The sequence below is a fragment of the Nothoprocta perdicaria genome, unplaced genomic scaffold (genome assembly GCF_003342845.1).
Source record: "Nothoprocta perdicaria isolate Ctin4 unplaced genomic scaffold, notPer1 scaffold_302, whole genome shotgun sequence".
Classification (NCBI taxonomy): Eukaryota; Metazoa; Chordata; class Aves; order Tinamiformes; family Tinamidae; genus Nothoprocta; species Nothoprocta perdicaria.
Window position 1 is genome coordinate 332,793 of NW_020455536.1, and position 18,131 is coordinate 350,923.

Consider the following 18,131-nt stretch of genomic DNA (forward strand, 5'->3'; position numbering starts at 1 on the left):
GCATAGTGGATATTTGCATACCYATTCTAGCTACTCATGTGCTGTGATTCTCTCAAAACTCCCTGCAGAGCTCATGGAGAGAGAAAATTTCCTACATAAGGTGTTTCAGAGTAGGAGAATCACCTAACTTGGAATCTGTTCCTGTAGATAATCCTCTGTCTGGTGATGGTAAAGGGAAAAAAAGCAGCTGAACTGGCTGATACAAGCTGTATAGCAAAGGCTTTCTGCTGGCCCCAGCCTGTCCATCACCCCTGAATTTAACACAGAACTTCCAAACTGTTTAACAAGTCCTCTGTAACAAAAACAGATATAGCAAAATACCACATCATATTTATCAGAGAAAAAATAATCATAGTGCCATTACTCTTTCATAGCTATTAGGAGAGCTAAGCACACCGGGGCTTTGTGTTGGGRTGTGTGAGGTGTTTTAGCACTATTAAGGTGCAGTGTGAGCTTTGCTGCCTCTCTCCAGCCCCCAGGAGACRTGGCTTGACCCTCTGGTCTCCGTTCTTCCGGTGGATCGGGCGCCTCAGTGTCACAGTGAGTAGCTGTCAGTCCAGCACAGCCCGTGCTCGCCGCCAGCTTGATCGCACATGGAGAGCAAGCCAGAGAACCAGYGTGCAAAGATGTGTCTGGAGCGGGAAGGGCAGGGGGGAGCACTGCAGTAAGTGGGTGATTCCAGCAGTGCAGAGGCATCACTGCTTTGTAARTGTTTGTGACCGTGTGCAGGAGGTGACTGTTAGCTGTGCTGGGGATGTCACAGCAGCCGGTCCCAGGAGAGCTTCGGCCCTGGCTATGCTCTCACATCAGCGACCCAGCAGAACAAGGTGCTACTATTTCTGACACATTTCCCTGGTATTTTTCCCTCTGTCTTGAGTTATTCTGACTGTTCTGTAGACCTCAGTACTCTCTTCTGATCTTGAAATAAGTGTCACCWTTCAGCGTACCTGTCCCTGCAGCTCCGGCCCAGCAGTTGCTGGCAGACAATTGTTTGAAGTCAGGCAAGCGTTTGGGGACAGAGACATTTTAATTTGTAATCAGCTTTAAAGCTTTAGAGCCTTCAACACTTGCTGTGAGCAGAAACAGGAGCTTAAGCAGAAATCTTTTTTCCCTTTTTATAAAAGCCATTTTTCTCCCCTGGCAGGAGCTGTGGACTTGATGTGAAGTCCACTGAAGTAAAGGGATAAACCCTTATCAGCTGTGGCCCAGCCCTTAAGACAGCAAGTTCTTTGGCTAGCAGAGAGTTGCACAGATTGAAGCAGGCATGCTACTACAAGATCTTCAAGGGACAAATACTAATTAAGGATAATCTAGGCAAACACTGCTTTTTTGACACATTTAACATAGCGCATACTGTTAAGTGATACCTCTAAAATTCCTTACTTTTGGGAGGCCTTCCAATGCTCCTTAAACCAAATATAGCTCATGGGTGCCTATATCTAGACAGATGTATGTAATCCATGCTAGATATATCTCTTTCACACAGAAAGATAGCTACAGAGTGTATGAATAAGTTCATTCATCATTTATGGCCTACCACCTCTGGGATGGAAGGCAGCAGCTGTCGAGCAGGGTGCTGCAGCGGTTTCGGGGCATGTGCTCTGCTTCCCCTTTGTGTTGTAGGGCAGCTCTCTGCAAGCGGAATCAGAATCTGCTTTATAAAAATGTAGGTTTAAATTTTCTAATATCATCTGAGAATCTCTATTTTTCTTGTCAAAACCATTARAAAATCATAATAAAATGCTTGCCTTTACATTGTCCAATGTCTGTTAAATGTCACTGAATTTTGATAAAGACAATTACAAATCAGTTTTCACACTACTGGCTTTTCTACACTGTGCCTATTTGCTTATGTTTTAAGCAGCTAATACTCTGCAAGCTAAAGAGCAGTGCAACTGTGAAAGCATGTTCTATACTAGCAAAATTATTTGCTGTTAATTTTAAATGGGAATTGCTGAGAGACGAYGGGCAGATTAACTGTAGAAGCTTCTCTAGCAAGAGGTTTATCAACACATTAAGCAACAAAAGGCATATTTATAGCACTTTCCTGGAATATGCCTTTTCTAGCTCTCTGTTGCCATCTTGAGTCTTTTCCCTTTGATAGAAAATGCAAGTTAGGGTGGAACACATGAAGACAAASGGAGAATAGATTTTGAGCCTTGGCAATAAGGAAAACAAAATCATTTAGTTCAGTAGAGGTTATTTAATAAACATAGTAAACTACAGAAGAAGTTAAAGCTGATTGAATGGACAATGTGGCTTTAGCTGAAATTTGCTGTAAGGGGCTGCAGAAAGGAGCTCAGCTCAGGCACGACATGGAGTTGTCAGGTGCCTTCGTGGACACAACTGATAGTGGYTGTCAAAGAAGCTAATGAGGTTTTRGAGTGCRTTTACAAATGGATAGAGAAGTACTGAAGCTATCATTTTGTCTGTGATGCAAGTGTTTTGATACCATAATCTTTAACCTGTAAATACCCTTGACAAATATTTTACCTATTTTTCACCTAGAAAACTAGCTTTTTAGAGCAGAGCAGGTAGCACGCTTCCTATCGTGAATCTGGGTKCCTGATCTAGGTTCTAGCTGTATGCCAAGGGAGATCAGTGGGCTTCAAAGTTCCTTAGGAGAGATGGTCCAATGCCCATTTTACTGAACATACTTGGATATAATATTACCAATCCCAAGTACTCKTTTCTTTCAAACAGAAAATACTGTTTTAAAGGTTGGAATGAACTCTGGGGAAAAGCCCAGCTTGCTGCTTCTCCAGTGGCAAGAAACCTTGGTCCTGTGACCCAGTTGTTTCTGGCTGTGCATTCATTTCAGGATTTATGTTGCCTTCCTAGGATTTGTGTGGTTATCCAGATACTGGATGTATATTGACCCTGGAGATTCTTCAAAAAGATGGCCTTATTGATTGGATTTTGCCTTCTGTGATCTGACTGTCGACAATGTTTGGTCAGGTAAGTACTTGGGTAGCTGTTAGACTCGCCCATCCTAGGCTCCCATAGAGGCTAGGTAGGGCACAGGTAGAACTGACTATTTTTAATGTTGTTCTTGAGAATAGTCTTTGGATGATGTGTGCTTGCATTTGATGTCGCTGTACTGCTGCCTTCAATACTTTTACGTATTTCTGCATTAAATGAATTCATTGGCGAACAGCAGGAAATAATATAATAGTGTTCCTGAGTTCTGTGTATTGACTTTTCCAACTACTACTAAGTCTTTGAGCTTAAAAGATATTGGTACAACAAAGATATTTGATCTTATTCTCTGTTCTTGCTTCCAGTTTGTGTGCTAGAAGCCCTAGTCTTTTGCTTCTCTATTAAGGAAAAACAGAGAGAGAAAAACAGGAGTAATTATAGGGACAGTTGTTTAATTTACTTGATTTACATTTCTAAATAACTATTAGCAGGATTTCATATGAATATGCTCTGTCATTTGTGGTGAGTTAAAGTTTGCTTTGAGATACTATACAACTATCTGTACAATAGAATCATAGCCCTTGCTAATAAATTCGTAAGAGATCAAGTAAGTAATTGCCTTTTAAATCGAGCAAAGTAGATTTAAACCCTTAACAATACCCTGTAAAAAAAGGAGGAAAGCTATAGGGGAAACTGTTGTCTGTGGTATTGTTCTTTGGTTGCCATACAGGGGTCATTTGTGCTGTGAAAGATGAGACAAAGGTTCAAGTGGCATTGGGGAGACAGGACTAGCTGGAAGGTCTGTGCTTTTAGTCATATACGAGGAGATCTAGAAGAATTTCTTAGAAGAATTTGTATACTTTAGTTGAGAATTCAAAATCTCCATCTCTTCAGCCTGAAAATAGCTTTGCTTTTGAAGTTGTGATGACTCTTTGTGGTTTATCATGGCTTATTTGCCAAATAACTTTCCCTACTTGTGGGTTTAGTTTCCATCTGAGGGATGATTTATCCTCTAGACGTTACAAATGAACAAGATCAATTGCATTGTTTAGAGCCTTCCATTCTCTTTTGGATGATCCCGTCAGTAAATTTCTCCCTTGTTTGGGATGATTCTTCAATAATTTCTTCAGGCCAAGCTCGGTTTTTACCACATTCCTTTAGAAACTCATCACTGGGAGAGTCCCAGTGGATGTATTATTAGTCTAGGAAAGCAACAAACATTTTGGTGAGTGTGGATTGTTGTCCACCAGGCAATGTGCTCTTCTGTCTACTCATGCCATGCCTTACTCGAGTGACTAGTCAGGAACCTTTGGTGATGCTCCTGCCTTGTACACTCCCTGTACATGTTTCTGTAGAAGCTATAAATACAGTTTTGAGCTCATAGTCACAAAACCAAGATGAGAAAATCAGTCCGTCTTCACTAAAAGTTATAATGGAGTCCATTCCTTCTGTTAAAATAGCTCTGGTATCAGAACCAGCCTAATTTTACCAATATGGGGTCAATGTGCTAATTTTGCCCTAAAAACAGGGTATTTTACCCAAGAGATTAGTAAAATTAGTCTTTCCTGATCTCTCTCTCACAGCTGCTGGATGGCTTCCAAAGGCTTAAGCAGACCTGGGTARTGTTAACTTGAGTATCTAAGTAGTCCTGCAGCCTTGGAAAAACAGGCATATCCAATGACTGCTGTTTCAGTTGGTTATTGATAGCCCCAGCAGCCCTGTAATGAGGCAGAGGGTAGGAGGCARTGGGAAACTTGGTGGGTTTGCATTTTCACAGCCTTTTGGAAGGATTCAAGCCAAGTGCAATCGGCCGTGGCTCATCAGTCCTCCAAACATCTAGACAGCCCCAGACTTCACCCTCCCTTGATGAGAGATGCTGACAGTCATCCTAAATTGTAAATCATTTTTCATGATCACCGAAAAAAAAAAAAATAGATTTAGATTTAGTTTGTGATTAGCAAACCCTGAGATGAGTGCTGGTGCTGTGCATTTTTTTTGCTTTCCTGTTAAGGACACAAATCCTGGGCTGTAAATACTAATCGATTTTTTTTTCTTGTGGAAAAGAAAAGGGCTCCCACCAGTTCCCCCCTCTTCTGCCCTGCTTCAGAATTGTCCTGTCAATGTGGATGTCACTATAACTGATTACATATAGTAATCCATTCGGTTGTAATTGGGGATGACCTTTATGTAAGCTACTATAAAGTAGTAACAGTCACAGCAGTCACAGTTCAATGCAGAATTTATCCTAAGCTTTGGTATGTTTGGGATCTTTGTTTCTTTTTCAGTTGTAGGGGAATAAAGGAGACTGATATTCATGTATTATATTTTGGGTTTTACTGGTGTTGGTCTGATTGTTTAGCTAGTGAATTAGCRTTGCCATATTAGTATACTATATTATATGTCTGCTAGGCTGATTTTCATTTAAATCCATTTTCATTTAAATCAGTGATGTTGCTTAAAAAAAAATCTACAACTCTGTTTTGTTTTCTGACACAGTATATTATATGTCAGGCATATACTTCTTCAGAGCATGAACCATCATGCTATGTTACTTGTTTTAATCAGTGTTAAGCAAAAGATTTAATTCCCTATCCAATTACATCCTGAGTATGTTCATTTTAGTAGGTTGAGTATTTTTCTAATTTATCTGCTAATCGCTGCAAACACATTTGGCACAGTTCAAAGACTGTTGTGTCCTAAATTTCAAGCTGGGATTAATACAGTGCTAAGAAATCCAAAGCAATTCCCTGGCCTGTAATTAGAGTGCTCTGCTCCCACTTGGGCGAGAGCAAGTTGGGTTGAACATTTGTCTGCTCTGCATCCTGGGTGCTCATCTACATGTTCCCATGTAAAGGGCAGCGTTTTCACCAGTTAATGCAGCWTACTTGGCAAATTTACCAGACATGTTGGCAATAATACCAAGGTTTCATTTCAATATGTAGTTGAATTGGTCGTGCACTGTTTTAGAGAGACACTTTTTGAGTTGGGTTAGTAAATGTATATAGGTTGATTATAGTAGCTGCATTGTGGATGGAGTCATGCATTTGTCATGAAATTAAACAGTGTTCTGAAAAGGCAATGGTAGGAGTCAGAAAATGTAAGAAATAAAAGAGTTTTTTTTTAGTTTTTTAAAATTTGGTCATGTTTTAATTTGGGCCTGTCATGAAGCTAGCATCAATAAAGAGGTTTTCTAATAAGCTTCAGAATGTAATACTAAAAAAAACCCTTAAAAATAATCTGTTTGAAAATGTGACTTGGTTAAATTATAAAATCTAATCCCTTGAGTTTTGATTTTACTACAAGCTGCAGTGCTTGGACATGATGTAAAGTTCTGTTTCCTGCTGGGCTATTCTTAGGCCTAGGGAACCAAGCTTCCCAGACTGCCCTGAAAATAGGCTTGGTCCCACAAAGAAAAGCTGACAACAAGCATTATTCATGTCCTCAAAAGCTAGCTCCTACTCTGCAAGATTAATGGAAATAATTCAACCATCTGCAATCATGTCAGTAGAATTAGATAATTTATATAATACCTGGAGCGAAGGAAAAGATAAGGAAATAATTAAAAGCCGTTCCATGCTTTTTTTTTTTTTTTTTTTTTTTTTTTTTTTTTTTTTGTGTGTGTGTGTGTGACAGCTACAGTATTTAGGAAATTATGTAGGGACTAAACATAGTTTTGATATCAGTCCAGAGCACCTACAAGAGAAATTATATCATCTTAGCTGATATTAAATGTCAGTTTGAGCCCTGCTTGGAGGGCCACATCATCGTGTCACTGGACGAGGCACTTGGTGCTCTTTGCTTTCTTGTTGCTGGTTGTGCAGCTCGAGCTGACTGACAGGCAGCGAATGCCATAAGCCTCCTCCTTACCCTGTAACCAGAAGGTTGGGGTTAAAAGTGGGAGGGAAGAACGGGAGAGGAGTAAAGGAGAGGACTAGAAATCTGGTGGCAGCATCAATCAGTATGTAAAACAAAGCTCTAAATGATGCATTAAGTGACACACCTTAATTATAAGTTATATATTGCAATTTATATATGTATATAAAAAGTATTTTATAAACTAAATCCATCCCATATTGGTATATTGCAATATCCTGAATTGACCTCCAGCAGCCAACTGTTCTTGCAGTCTCTCCTTGGCTCCTTTGGCATTTTACAAGTTCCCTAAGCCAAATTTGCTAAGTTAAATGTCTCAACTATAAGTAAAGATCCCCAAAGCCTATCATGCTTTCCTTGTTCTAAAAGTCCCTTCACAGTAAGGCCCTAATTCAACTAAGTATTTAATATGTACTTAAACCCCACTTAAATCAATGGGACCTAACTGTTTGCTTAAAAACTTTTCTGAATCATGCCCTGTTAAAATGCTTATGTTGGAGATCAAATTGTAATTTATATTGCGGTGATTTCTTGTTCTGGTGTTATATACGAGAYTCTCCAACTACACTTTACTGTAGCTGTGTTTAAACCAAAGCTGGAGCTGTTTAGAGGGAGTGTGGGCAAAACCTGTATTCAATCTGTGCAAAAAATCACAGTTTTTAATTATTTTGAGCAGCAGCTATTGTATACTTGGGTTCCTGAGAGAATGAAATGAAACAGGCTGAGTGGAGAGAGTGAATGTTTTTTAAGCACTGTCATTCTGAGGATTAGTACCATGAAATTTTCCTTTTTCAGTAATGTTTGCAGCCTATGGTAAATGTGGGAACATATAGTTGTGGCAGAATGTAGATATATGAAAATATTTGAGGAGGAGGAAAGTTTGAGGCTTTTTTCCTTCTTGTCTGATTTGTTGGCAATCTTGTCTTGGCTATTTTTTCCGCAAATGCCTCTCTGAGTGGCAAGGAACGCAGCCCATCATTTGTAGTGAGGGACAGCAAGAAGGGAAGTTGCCAAAAGGACCATCAAGAATCCCCAAGGCACTCGGTGTGTAGGGAAAGTATGTCAAAAATATTGCAACTGTGTGTGCTACTCATTCTTTAGGAGATAGTCACATATCTTGCTATGCCTGGGATGCAACAAGAGATTGCATTGGCCTTATCACTGCTTTTTGGAGAGGAGAGAGAACGAATGATGGGAAAGTGAGGCCTCTTGTTGACTTCTCCTATAAGACAAGCTCTCTGCTTGTAGTGGCGAACGGCCAAAAAACAGCTCATATGCCAAGAAAGCCCAAGTTAAGAGATAAGTAGAAAATACCAGATGCTTACATTTGCCTTGGATTTTCTCAAAGCTGTTAATATTGGTTTTCTGCTTAATTAGCCAAATAAGGGCTGCGCTGTGCCTCACTTTCATATTCAGATATTTCTGTAATCATCCAAGAATGCGTTGGCCACCTTCAAGGCACTGCTACTCGTCCACAGATCTGCAAAAACCCATGTAGGGCAACAGCTAGATGTTGATTTCTGAGTTAAGCAGCATTAATAGGAAATAATTGTTGTATGGCTCTTCTCTTCTTCCTCAGCCTCGCGGCAGAGCTACCAGAACTGCCCAGAGACAGAGGTTCTTGAGGTAGAAGTGAAGCTCTTAACTAAAGAAAGTAATTTTTTTCTCCAAATTGTCAGAATTTAATTTAATTTCAAAATACTGATTTGAAAGACTATTTTTTTACTTAGTGAGAAATTTCAGTAATGTATCAGCTTCCTATGGAAGGAAGCTTTCTGTTTTAGTAGTGAAATATTTCTAAAGTAAATAGTTTTGTCTGGTTCAGCATCTCTCTCTTATGTCTAGGACTTTGACTTATAGTATATAGTATTAGCTCAGAGTGATACAATTCATTCCCTTTTCAAAGGTTGTAAATTAAAATCAGGCTACAAGAAGATCTGATTGAGAATAGGGAAAAAGTTATACATGTGTCTAGTTTCAGTGACTCAGTGATCTAAAGTATTTTTTAAAAGGCAAATGAGAGAGTTATTTAAATGCAGATTCTCATGAAAAGCTTTAGAATTTCAAGGTTATGTAATTTTCATATACCTTTATGGTTGCTTTTTCAGTTAGAAAATTAAACTCTAGAAATGTCTCCTAGCTAAATGAGATTGCTGCATTGTTGTAATTAATCAATCATCTCTTCAATAAGAGCCCAGCCCCAAATCCACAAACATGAAACAACAGCTAGTAATGACTATAAATTGATTTCAGAAGGTTAAATGTGCACGTTCAGGGCTTGGAGAACAAAGTCTTACGGCCTTATCAGAACAGATATCTATATGACTCACGTTACTTTGCATATCCTGTAATCATGAAAATTAAGGGACTAGGTTTAGATCAGGCCGTGAAGTTTGATTCATGTTGAAGAGCTGTTTTGTCTGTTTTTTTTTTTTTTTTTTTCTCTGATGAAGTAGGTGCGTGGAAGTTGGGTACTGCATAATTTTATTATTTTATTCACTATTGGGACAGGAAGAGGGCTGTAAAAAAGTAAAGGTATCAAGCGTGTGTGTGCAAGAGTAGATTTTATGACTAATTTGGGGAGGTGAGCACGTTTAGAGGATGAGATTAGGGTTGCTCTTTAGTTCTATGTGAGAAGTAAAGCTAACAACAGTATCTGGCTCTGCTGAGGTTATGGCTCAGGCAGGCACCAGCCTGTTGGACAAATCAGTCTGAAAGTGAATGCATGGTAAGACGGTGATGTGAATCTGGTAATCAAGCCTAAACCCTTTCTGGGTAGATAGGTAAGTCTGACTTGGGTTTAATATTGAGATAAAAATCCCTTCAATATAGAGATAGGAAATAAATTTGAGTAACTATAAGAATTTTAAATGACTGAGAAACCCAGTAAGAGATAAATTTCGACCAAGAGGGATAGAGATGCATCTGGGAGAAGTCTTCTGTTGGCTTTTTTGTATAGGACTTTCCAATTAGATATAGGTGTGGGGAAAAGAGATCCTGGCTGCAACTGTATCTATCTTAAAAAGAGGTTCCTAGGCCAAAATCAATGTTTTGTCCTTTAGACCTCAGCAAATTACAGCTAGAGATTTAGCTGGCACAATCTCTCTGGGACAAAGTCGTGTCGTGTGGCCCATGATAAAGCTAGGATAGGATTCAGATGGGACAAGGCAGAACTTGGCTTGTAGCTGATGGTATTAGGAGGGAGTGGGCAGCTGCAGGGAGGGCAGCTGGAGGCGCAGGACTCATCCGAGCCCACGCACGGCTCCAAGCAGCAGTCTCTGCAGCCACCTCGCGGGGACTCTGGGCATGTTCCCTGGGAGAGGGGAATTCAGCTAGTAAGCAGCATGTAGCCTTGGTGGTAAAATCTCCATTTATAAATTTTACTTTACTCCAGAGAGCTTTTACTGTGTCCGTGTCACTAGTGTCTTAGGGCTGGCACATATCAGTAAATAGGGATTGTGGATAATAGCAGACAATTTCCTTTGTCTTTAAACCAAATTTTCCCTGAAGAAGCATCAAGGACAAGGATGCTCTCTTCACTTGAAATAGCACTGATTTTTCTTTGCTCGTTGTGGATTCGATAAATGATTTGTCTGTTTGATTTGTCTGATTGACATGGTAACATGATAAAGCAATGGAGGTGCAGATGGAGCTCTCTCACGAGTAATGAGTGCTTTTTCAGGATTTTACTGCCTTCTGAAGATGCCTGTGCTTGGTGCCTGTGCAGCGCTGCAGTCAGCGCTTCGCTGCAGTGTTCAAACTCCTGTTCATGCTTCCCTTCTGTTTCTAGTGAAGTGTTTCTTTGGCAGCTCAGGTCRGAAGGGTAGTCAGACACTGTTAACCTGACTGAAGAATTGCATTCACAACCCTGAATATCACTGTTTTTATGGCTTTTCTTCCCATTCGTGAATTTCCTGCTAGGTGCTGGCCTGGTCAGAGTAAGAATATTGCTTATCCGAAGTGGAGGCGCAAGAATTTTCATCATCCAAAATGGGGATTTGTGATACAGTGACCTGAACCTTTCCCTTTCATGGAGTTTTGGTTTCTAATTATCTATAGAAAATCACATTAATGTTAAATGTTTTAGGAGATTATTACATGTCATCTCAAATGATGAAATCTTACTGTTTTTGCTGCAGCCCTCTCAGATTCCAGTTGTTTTGTCTCTGTTGTCTCTGTGTATGTCTGTTGGCTCTTTTCTCTTGCAAGTGCAGGTTCCTAATCTCATTGATCTGGTTTCTTCATTATTAGGTCATGTTACAAATTACAAATCAGATTACAGCAGAATCAGATTAGACTCTTGCTCTTAAACAGAGGAGCTTAAATGTCTGGACCTGGTTCTTAGAAGCTTATATTTTACTGAAGTTGTCTAGTTTGTGTGTCTGGGAGGAGTGCTCAGTATTGTATGCATCACCCTCTTAGTTTTATTTCAGAGAGACTTKCCATAGAAGGTGGACAGTGGATTAAACACTAGCCTGAGAAGTCAGTTCTGATGGACATTACTGTAGTACCCGATATAAGTGTCATATACCATCTTCCAAAAATCTCATGAACGTTTCACATAACAGGTCTGCACTACAGGCYTCTTATGCTCTATCACTTACAAAATGTTGATTTCTGGTACTCCTCGTTATGAGGAGAATTTTTTTCTATGACGCTTGGACAGTAATCACTTTACACATTTCTAGGAAACATGGTATGTGCAGTCATCACCTGAAGCAGACACCAATTTTTGGCATCAAAAACATCTCCTTTTTATGAGAGCTTTATCCTTTCAATATTAAGGTTTCCTGCAATTTGTTTTGTTTTGGTAAATGCGTATGCACTGGCTCTAGGTGACATGCTGCAAAATCAGACTTTGAAGAAGGCCCTGTTCCAGCAGCTTCTTGTTCCCGTTCCAGCTTTTGGGCAGCCCCAGGACAGCAGTGATCAACGGAAGGTGGAATCTTGTCCTATTGGAATGCACAAAAACATTCTGCAGTGCTTCATGGTGGGAGTCCTGTCTCACTAGTGTGTTATTCAAAGCTCTTAGAAAGCACTGGAAAAATTGCCAAAAATTTCAGTAGGCTTTGAGTCAGAGCCTCAATATCCTGTCACTTAGGTTTCATCTTGATAAATGGTAATAACGATAATGCTCTCTCAAAACTCTACCCATCTGCAGATATTAAGCACTTAATGTGGCATTGAATATTTATGCTCTACTGAAGGAGCAGTGCTTGAAAAGCTTACAGAAGACTTCAGCAAAAAGGGGAAAGGTAAGAATCATTTTATTCTTAGTGTTTCCAATATCGATATAAAAGAAGAAAGAAGAACCTAGAAGAGAAAGCAGTGCAGCCCGTACATCTGAGAATCCAAGAGGGTCGATCTCTCTTTATTTCCTTTTCCCCTCACCATTTCTCATTAATGATTGAAAAGTGATCTTGAGCTTTAGACAATGATCTGGATTTCAAAAGGGGACTCGATYGTTGCTAGACTTCCATTTGAGTCTGCTATGAATTTAAAAGTCTTAGGCTACTTTTGGTTTCCCGCTGTTTAGTTAAACAACGTATACCCAGCTAGAGTTTACCAGCTAGAATTGTCTGGTTGAAAGTCTGCTATGAGCAAGTTACAATAAGAAATAAKGTCAAAAATTTGGGATGAGCAAAATTTATTGCTATTTCTATGGATTGCACAACTAGAGAGTCCCAAACTGTACCAATTGCTAATTCAAGAGCTATAATGGTGGTACTGATGTTCAAATAGTCAGAGAAAATATTTAAGTAAGGTTTCTAGATGGAATTGTGGTATTTGGAAAGAAAGGTCTCGGTTGATAGATGTCCTAATGAACTATCCACCTGTTTCCTTGTTGAAAACATCTTTTCAGTGATGATGTTGAAAACATCTTTTCAGTGTTTCATTTTCTTTCCCCCAAGAGCTTTCCTAAATGTAATTAAGATAAAGCACACTTACTAAAGGCATCAGTTATCTATAATGATAAGCAAATGTACAAGGAAGCAACTTCACCACATGGTGGAGCTTTCTGTACAAGGAAACATGGTCAGAAGAGTTTGCTGACTGTGCCAGAATCCTCTAGTGAACAAAATGAGATATTAAGTTCTCTCAGAACTAACATTCTTTATATGAGGATTTATGTATATATGTGCAATGAGAAGTCTGTGTGTGGAGTTTCTCCTCTGGAAAGTGGGTCCTTTGAACTTAACTACAAATGTATTTCATTCAGATCAACAGATTYCAGTTTATGAAACTATCTGACCTTATGATTGCACTCTAAGCCTACTGTCATATTAAGATGAATAGTTTTTTGGCCTATTTGTCATTCCTGGATAAATCTGATCCACCCATATATGCATATATTTTTCAAAATAAAAGCAACATAGAATTTTCACCCTATTTCCTCACTATACTTCTACCTGCAGAAGTACATTCTTTGTTTTGCTGTCTTCTGGGACTGTTTTGTGAAGCACTTGACATGGGTCTGCTTGAAGGGAAGGACTAAAGCAGCAGCAGATGCAGGAACGTTATTTAACAAGTAAGTCCTGTGTGAAGACAAAGAGCTTTTGGCAGTGGTGCAGACTTTAAGAGAACATCTGTGTTCAGGATGGCAGAAGATTGTGTGATACTGGAAAGGAAGCCTCAGAGGAAAATCTTTTTTGTTTATTTCTCCAAGTTGGTTCAGCTTAATTCCTTGGGTATTTAAACCAGTTACCTAATTAAATTAAATCCCTGTTAGTTGCAATTAAGTTAGTTATAAGGATTATGCTCAGAAGGGATCACACCTATTTAATCCTGAAAGCAATTACTTTAATACTGTGGATACAATTTCTGTGTTTAGATTTCACCTTGGATATATTTCTAAATTATGAAAAAAAACAGGTATCTTAAAACCTTGACAACAGAGGATTTTTTGTTTTCTTTTTTAATTTTGTGAAAATTACTTTTCTAAACACAAGAGAACTTCACAGTTGCACCGTGAATGGGAAAAGAAGAGAAAGGGGAGCAAAACATGGAAGCTCATCTGCCTAATTTAATTGAACAATACTAACAAAGAACTAAATATTAATGACAGGTTGTGATCCACAATCCTATTATCAAGGCATGAACTGCCCATATGAATCCTTACGGCACGTATGAAATCTTAGGTTATTTAGCTAAGTCCATATTGGAAGTTCCATGAAGGAGCTTTCTCAAACATTTTACCTACTAAGCATAAAATGGTAAAAATACCACGATAACAAGTGAAAATAATAAATTTGAGAAAAATAGCATGTGTTTAATGGGTGGTGGTTGTAAGGAGACCATGATCATGGTGATCATGGTGCCAGAGAAAGTCCCTACACTGCTTGTACAATGTGGGGATTATCTTCTGACTTCTGGGGCACAGATCCTCCCCCTCCATAATCTAGACGATAACATCCAATTCAGTAGCAGAGTAAACATCCAATTCAGTAGCAAAGCAAAAGCTTTGATGTTTTTATCAGGAGCTCTTTGGAGGAAAAGCCTGCTTGAAATATAGAGATATTACAGCTTAGTTTTTCCTTAGTGTAGTATATTTTGCTCTTTTGCATTGATTTTATAAAGCCTTTGATTTTATAAAGCCTTTAGGATAACGCGCACACACATACAGCAAGATACCCAAAAGCCCTCACATCACAAGATCCTTATTCTGTACTAATGAGTTGAGAAAGTCTCTTCCCTGGAAGATGTGGTGGTGTTCTGCAATCTTCTAAAAGATAGTCTRTGCATATTTAAGGCAAAGACTGTGGGTCTGACTTACCACCCACTGAAGTCAATGCTGACAATTCTACTGCCAACAGAGAGAGACAGGTGATAAACACAAAATTATGTACTGCTATGCTCAAATATTTTTCTCATTCAAAATGTATATAGAATCAATTGCTAGCCTTTGTTAATTTATTTAAAATATTGCCATTCCCTAATAAATATTTTAAAATTAATCAGGGTTGAGGACCATGTAGCAAGTAAAATAGGCATGAATTAATTGGAAGTTCTTCAATGCCAAAAATGTGATTTTATTCATCATTGTAGCATTCCTCTCTTCAGATTGATTATAACTCATCTCTTCAGAATACTCAAAAGCTCTGTAGCTGTCCTTTCCTTTAGATTCTGAAAGACTATTATGAGAAAATTTGTTATGTTGAAAAACTGATAGTGTTAATAGAAGATTAAATGTCTGGGTTAACTTAAGTCGAAATGTTTGCATTGAAATAGCTCAATTTAATACATTAAAATAGAATTTTCTGATATATGTTAAAGTCCAAATGGTGGTGTGTAAAAGTACAGAATGACAGTCCCTCTGAGAAATCTGCTTAAAGGCTGGCTGAGATTGCTATAACCTTATAACTCTTTATTCGCACGGTGAGGTAACAGCATAATTTAGAACTGGGTGGCTTAGTGATATACGTTTCATTTAGGTTCTTTCTACTAGGTGACATTTATTGAAAGCTGACTGTTGAACTGCGGTCCCTGCCTTGTGCTATCTATCTGCCTTGGAGCTGTTGGACTCTGTAATTACATTTTGCTTCATTTCCTGTATAATTTATGTGAAAATCCTTACATGGTACAAAAGTGCAATAAGAACATGACAATGTATAAGATTTAAGATGGCTGTTTAGATTGTAGCTGGAAACTGCCCGTGAGTCAGACGATTTCAAGGTCATTCAATATATAGTAAGCCCAGGCAGTGCAGCACTTTTGAGAAAGCATAAAATAATTTTTTTAGAAAGTCTTACTTTTAATAAGTGTTAATCTTACCATCTTACCATTATTCCTAGATATGGTGATACATCTTGTGGGTAGAGGAGGAAGAAATGACTAATCTTTCTGTGTTAAGTTACCATGGAATTTAGCCATGAGCATGCTGTCTTTGCATGAAGAGTATTAAAAATGGTTTGGTGCCAGGGTGTAATGTTTTCATGTCTCTGAAGCTCTGTTATATTGTTTTATTACACTTGCAGATATTATTTTATTACACTTTCAAAGCTTTCCCCTTGGCAGTTTCTTGATGGTGCCAAACATACCCTTTAGCAAGTGTGTTTTGAAATGCCAAATGCTTTTGGTTTTTCTTCGGTGGTTTTTTTCCCCTTAGAAAACTCTTGTAACAAGCTCATTATGCTGCCAGTTCCTCTCTTCACCAGCCCGGTCTCCACTGCATCCAGAGATAATCAGCTGGGCTTCTTTGTCGTGATATTAGATATCTTCATTTTGCACTCTTGACTAGATGGAGTTTGTGGAGTTGAGTCTAGGTTGAGTCTAGGTTGAATTTATGAAGTCTGTTTTAATACTGTAAACTCTCTGTATGCTCGACTGCCTTGCACTATATTTTAGCTATGTGCTTATGTGTTAAGAAATGTGTCGCCTCTGCTGTGTCCTGCATTCTTAGTGTAAAGAGATAGAAGTCTGCACTAGTTTCCCAATAAGAAAGCTCCCAGGACCCAGAGATGGATTTTGGTGAAGCCTTTAAAGCCTGACCTTAGGATGCCTAAAGGAGTTTGGGCCAGAATAAGGAAACAAGGAGACAAGTTATATGGTGAAAGTAGATATGTTTTCAGTGAATGAAGGAGACAGCTAAAGCTTGAAGGTAACTCGCTGTAAGAGGGACAGCCTATGAGTGAACCTACAGCAGGTGATCTTAAAAACCCTAATGCAACCTTTGTGTGGTAACTTTGGCATAAACCTGTGCTGCTTATGAACAGAAGAGCCCGTCTAGCTTCCTGCTTCCTCGTGGTTCTTTCCCACTGCCTCCTTTGGGTTATGCAAAGGTTATGGTGCTGCATGAACTGAAGCAAAGGTGGATGTGCTGAGGGAAGAGGAGGCAGGGGATCATCAGAATTATTACAGGAGGGTGCTGAGTTCAAGTAGTGTGTAAGCACAGCYGGGTGTGCCCCACTCTTCTGAGCATGGGAGTGATGCCCTGGAGAACAAGTGGAACAAGGTTGTGTTTTTGCTGACAATATTTTGCAGCACTGTGTTTGTGATTCTTCCTTGGGCAAGGAAGGCCGTTGTTTGCCAGTAAAATAACTACTGTGTATGTAAACAGGCTCCTAGGTGACACAGTTATAGAGTTAATAACATCACTTAGGCAGTTGATCTGGATTTCCTCTCCCCCTTTTTTTTTTTTTTTGCGAGCATCTGGTATGTGGAGAGGTTATTTAATAAATGCAGATGAACTAATCTTCTTATTTCAGTGCCAAAGTCCCTCTGAAACAGAGGTACAATTTTACAGTGTAGAACRGGAGTTGATGTTACAAAAAAACAAGGAAAATGGAGCACAGATTTTATGGCAGCTTGCGCCAGCCACCACACCCCAGCTCTCCCCAGCCTTTGCCTTGTTAAACTTTCCCCACATACTGGCAGTCTATACCTTCCTAGTCAGAAGTCTCTTTTCAAGAAGAGGCTGTGCTGCATTGTGAACAAATAATTCCAGGAGTTTTAAAACAGCAGCATGCACTATCATATATTATTTGAATAAGAATTCATAGACGTGGGGGGAAAAAATGCTTTTAGATGCCCAAATACAAATACGTCTGCTGCCAGTGCTACTGCAASGGCACTAGTATCTGCCTCCCTCCCCATCTCTAACCAGAGATCCCTGCAGCCCTTTAGTCCATATTTTTCAGAGCTAGTGATCACAGGTTCATCTTCACAGCGTTCCACTATCTTTGTCTTTGCTCAGCTTTGCACAGCGTATTTCTGTGGATCTAGTCTAAATCTGACTTCTCTAGGACTGAGCTGTGTGATGCAAGGGGAAGATTTTGTGATTTAGGCAAATCTTCATTTTAAAAATTAGTCAGAGAAGCCTGAAAAAAAAGGATTATATTATTCCTTTGTTGCAGTTAATTTCCTTGTCTCTCCTTTTAAGTCACCTAATGTTTCCCTTCGTTCAGGGAAATTTCAGAGCGGAAATAGTTTTTCATATGATTAACCAACACCATGTGGACTGAGAGTTTTTTTCTAAAACATTTCCAAAACATACGCTGGAGACTTAAAGCTTTGTGCTTTATATTTATTCTTTCTTCTCGAAGTTTTAGGACATTGAGAATTTAACTAGTCATCTTGTAATAATCATAATGCAAATTATATCCTCTCAACAGAATTTCATTTACTTAAGTTACTGCAGAAACCTCTACAGTCTTTTTTTTCCCCCAACACAGGATTTCAATTTATTGCAAGGCAGAGAGCATCCTGTATTAAATTAAAGGGAACAATCATTATCATTTGTGGATCTCTCAGATGTTTCCCTGCTATTTATCATTTTATTGTGTTGGATGGTGCTGGAGTTATGTCACTAGGTACATTTCAAGCTATATATTTCACTGTAC